Source organism: Vicia villosa, unplaced genomic scaffold, assembly GCF_029867415.1.
Source record: "Vicia villosa cultivar HV-30 ecotype Madison, WI unplaced genomic scaffold, Vvil1.0 ctg.000726F_1_1, whole genome shotgun sequence".
NCBI lineage: Eukaryota > Viridiplantae > Streptophyta > Magnoliopsida > Fabales > Fabaceae > Vicia > Vicia villosa.
In genome coordinates, this window is record NW_026705326.1 from 27,397 (window position 1) to 32,628 (window position 5,232).

General features: G+C 32.4%; 1 long non-coding RNA gene across 1 annotated transcript; it reads left to right on the plus strand.

Moving 5' to 3' along the window:
* The first annotated feature begins 831 nt into the window (after positions 1–831).
* Positions 832–3,290, plus strand: LOC131630726 (uncharacterized). Its single transcript, XR_009292446.1, has 3 exons — positions 832–976; positions 2,294–2,382; positions 3,163–3,290. It is a non-coding gene; the product is annotated as an uncharacterized LOC131630726 (long non-coding RNA).
* Positions 3,291–5,232: the final 1,942 nt, after the last annotated feature.

Genomic DNA, 5,232 nt, shown 5'->3' on the forward strand with positions numbered 1-5,232 from the left:
ACCCGTAAAAGTACATTAACAATAATTAGAATTTGAAAATATTAAATATTATTATGCTATTTTATTCTATTGATTTTTTTTATATAATTGTCTATAAATAACACAACGTTATAGAGACCATGCCGAAGTGCTACCAAAACTCTATGAATAATAGCATCATGTTCTTATAGTTTTAATTATCCATGCAAAATATTGTTATTGCGTCAAAATTTAAATAGGTGTTTTACAGACTGATCGGTTGAAGTGATTCGACACCGTGTGAATAATTAGCGGACAAAATATTTCGAGTTTTTACTTGTACCAGATTATTTTATTAATCCATGTTGCGCATAGATCGTGTTGGTAAGCTCGTTTTATTTTTTCGACGGCATTTACGGTCATAAATTTACCTGTCAGAGTCTGTTTAACCGGGTTTTTATTTATTTAAGATTTTGATCATTTTCAGTCTGTTTTTTTAAAGTTCGTTCCGCATGGATCATTTTAATATATTTATTTTTATTTTTTAATAAAACGCGTGTTCAACTGTTATTCGTTCCGGGTATTTTTGTGTGTATATCTCGGTTAACAATATGATATAATCTAAGTCTTTTCCTTACGTAGCATCATGGCATCAGTTAAGAAAATTACTAAGCATCACTTTCAAGTGGTAACTAAAATATCTAGATATTTTTAGTTGTTTTATTACTATTATAATGTTTGTGAGTAGAGAGAATTAAGGGTTGAGATTTAATACACATGGATTTAGCATTTGATCAAATGGCCATAATTCATTCACATTCTCTATTTAAGAAAACAATGATCAACACCTCTCACATTGTCTTTCTCCTCTTCTATGTTAACCGAACCTCCCTTCTCCACTCTTCATGTTTTCTTCTTCTTGCAATTTACATATATACCTTGTGAGATTTGAATGATCTTTGAGAGAATTTTAGTAGATCAATTTAAGAGAGGATTAAAGAAAAGAATAAAGCTTGAGGTAACCAATTAACTATTTTCCATCTTTCATATTATCTTATAGCTAGCCAAGTTTAGAAGCTTATGATGAGAGTATGTTGTGATTCGAATAATGTGTTAAAGTTGGAATTTCATGATAACTTAAGTTAAGGCTTGACAGTAGATTAAAATTTCTTCTATGAATAAGAATAATTATTATAAGAATAAATTAACTCATCATCCTTACACCAACTTACAACACTTTATATAAATATGTCTAACTTTTGTTTTAATTTGAAATTTAATAAAACGCAAGATAAAGTTTAGAATAAAAAAATCTATAATTATGTGGCTAATTATATTTAATATTTTGGAAGCCACTGTGATCATAATTTGGGTTTATCTTTAAATTTGATTCAAAGTTAACGATAGTTTCTAATTTGGACTATTTACTATAAACTCATTTATAGTTTAATTCATTTTTAAATTTGATGGTTAATAATAAAAATTTGAAGAATACTAATTTTAAAGAATTATGTTTTAGAACTATAATCTAGTTTTACTGTATCAATCGTTTTATTTTAAATTTAATTTTCTTATGTTTAGAAATAAATAATTTTTATTATTGTTTTAAAGAGTTAAGATCCAAATTGAAATATAAATATCTATGGCTGTTTTAAGGACAGAGTTTATATTATTAACTTATTCTATTTAGCCTTACAAGATTATTATAAATTTAAATTTATACAAAAAGATTAAGGAGAAGACTTTGTTTTAAAAATTCAAACAACCTGACGTGAGTTTGTTTAATAACAATACTTTAAATTTTGTCAAATAAAAATAATAGATAGTTTATTTTATTCTAAATTCAAAATAGGAAATAATATTCTATTTTAGAATTTCTTAATTATTCTTAGAATGAGGCAAATTTAATTTGATTTTAAAATGTAAGAACTTTGATAATTTTGGAAATGTTTCCACAGTAGTTTTTTTTTTATGAATTAAAACTAGTTAGTTTTAGAAGCTATCAATATTGTCTTGATAAATTTTAATTTCAAGTATAATAATTTATTTTCAATAATTTTAATCAAAGTATTTGACACGTTGAGTTAATCAGAATAATAAATAAATTTAAAAGAGTGAGTTAGAAACTTCCTTCAATTACTATTTTATTATTCTTTTATGGGAAAAAATCATTTTCAATTTGAAATGATATATATTTTTTAATATAAAAATGATTAGGTTAGTAAAATGGTAATAAAAACCTAAAACTAAATGATTTGGTAAGTGTCAAAGATAAAGCCTTAATTATGCTGTAATTGAGTTAGTGTTAACTTAATTAAATTGTGTATTTTAAAAGGTTGAAAGTGTGAACTGGATAGTGACCTCAGCGAGAGAGACATACCATTCTCATGTAGCGTAAGTTGAATGTGTTTGAAGCTTGCTAAGGTAAGGGCACTTTCTAACGATATTATATATGATTGAATGCATATGTGCTGGTATGAATGATTGTGTGCCCGGTTGGGGATGTGTGTTTCTACTGTGATGCTAAACTTGAGAATGTGTTTCATATGTTTTGTTGAAAATATATGAATTGACTTGTGGTTATGATTACATATGGGAAGATTATGTAAGTTCATATGATTTGTTGAATATATGAATTGATTATTGAGAAATATTATGATGCATTTGCATATATGTGCTCATGCATATCATAGTTGCGTGTATGTCGAGAGGACTACACCAGGTGAGGACTCTAGAGGACGAGCCCACCTAATCCTGCGGGATTTTATTGAGTCGGTGTCTGTTTTGATCACTGTTTAGTGAGGCAGCACCCGTTTTAGTGAGGAACCCGACTGACTGTGGTGATCACGACTCTCTGCGGAGAGGTTAAATTCCGGAATTCATGCATGTGAGGAACCCGACGGGCTGGGCGATCACAGGTGAGGAACCCGACGGGCTGGGCGATCACCACTCATATAGGTCTGCATTTAGGATATGTGTGCATTGCTCTATGTGTGGAAATAAATGATGAATTGGTTAAACATATCATGTTGTTATATCTGTCATGGTGGTAATATCTATCGTATGGTTATATCTCTCTTGTTGTTACAAATATCATGTGGTTACATCCATCATGTCGTACTTGTATATGTCTATTCTTTCATGTATGTTATTTTTAGATTGTGACCCTCTACTATTATTCTGTTGTGGCTAACGACCACCCAGGCTGTTAGCAATTGGGGATAGTTAAGGTATCCAGGTGTGGTGAAGACTTGCAAGATGTGAATGACTTTGGCGATAGAAAACATCAAGACTCAATGTCTGTTAGTTACCAATTTGTGTAAATATCTTAGGTAATTTTTGGTAACTCTCAAGTCTTTTTGTGGTTAATAGTAGTATTTTATTGTCATTTAGTATACATTTATTCTTATATTTATATTATTGTTGAATAGTTCTTATCTTTGCAATCTATGTTGGATTTTGTAGTTTTTATAGATAATTGGAAGCTTGGACCATGGAAAAAGCACTTTGAAGATGTTCCAAGACCAAAGCCAAGGATTGCTGAAAAGAGGTAGCGCGCTAAGCGAGGGTGAGCCCGCTAAGCGCGCTTTTGAAGAAAAGAAGGAAGTTCTGGCAGAGAGTTCCGCGCTAAGCGAGGTCTGGAGCCCGCTTAGCGCGGTTGGGCGGTTTAAGCAATTAATGATAGCGCGCTTAGCGGGCTGCACCGCGCTAAGCGCGGTCTGCGAAACTTTGTTTATTTGTTTATGGGCCAGATCACTTTTGAAGTGTGTAGAGATATTTTAAGAGACAACCAAGAGCAATATACACTGTAGCAAACATAGAATTGAAGATTGAAAGCCTTGATCGTCGATTAATCGCCTTTGATGCTTGTTGATCTTCATCCTTTCCTTCTTATGCAAGCTACCATTCTCATGGATAGCTAAACCCCTTTTGTATCAAGATAAGATGTAATCTTCCTAGCCTTTTGTATGTTTTTCTTGTGAATATATGTGTATGAACAAGTTATGATCAATATAGATGGTTTAGTTTGTTTATTAAAGCTTTTTCTTTGGTATAAATGTTTGAGACATCAATGTTTGTATCTAGACCTAACTCATCATCTTTCAAACTATAAGTTGCAGACATGGATTTAGAGTTTGATGTTTACTAAGTATCGGTTTTAAAACGTTATTTGTATTGTTTAAACGGTGGAGAAATCGTCGGTTAAACAATACGGTAAATCTGACTATATCGTTGCGGACACGGACGATATAGGTGTCGATACGTAATTATATTGATCGTTAGCAAGTTCATAAGCATCTATTTATAAGGAAACATACAAACTTAGGTCGATGAAATCGAATCTTGATACATTTTCTTTAACTTAGAACTTTCATAATTTACTCTTTGCTACTAAAAGTGTTGAATGATCTTTTGCAAACCCAACTTTAAAGTAACATTAACTCAAGACAAAATAGGCTATAGAACGGCGGTGATATCGCAATAATCCCTGTGGAGACGATAATAACGAAAAGTACACCACAATACTCTTTCAACAAAATGGCGCCGTTGCCGGGGATTGTTGTTTAGATATTGCAAGCATTGCAATAGTTTGTTTTGAATTGAGTCTTATAATTAATATCTTGTTTCTAAATTTATTTTCCTTGTGTTTGTTAATTTGCTTGGTTAGTTTTTCAGATAACAGTTTATGCGAGGACGTGTACCTGCAGATCAACTCCTTTTTGATCCTGAGATTGAAAGGACTGCTCGTAGAGAGAATAGCAAAACTCGTAGGAGGAGACAACTAGCTAGGGAAAGAAGACAACAACAAGAGGCATCTTCTTCTTCAACTCCGGTTGAAAACTTAGTTGAGGGAGAAATGGCAGGAGAGATTCCTAATGTTCCAGTTCGAGGGCCTTGTGTTAATAGCCCTCGACTCAATGCACAATTTGCTCGTGATCAGGCCAATGGAAAAAACTCCGAGATGAAGACGGGGTTACTTCAATTATTATACCAAAATCCGTTCACAGGGGCAGATCACGAGGATCCATTTACGCATCTAACTAAGTTCTACGAGATCGCCGGAACAATTGGTGCTCCGGAAGACCAAGAAGAACAGGTGTTCAGGAGACTTTTTCCTCATTCCTTAATTGGAAAAGCTAAGGAATGGTACCTTGATCAACCTAATAATGTCATGACAAATTGGAACGAGTTAGAAGAGAAGTTCTTGGATCGGTTCTTTCCTCACAATAGGTTCATGGAAGCGAAAACTTCTATTGCGGTGTTCTCTCAAGG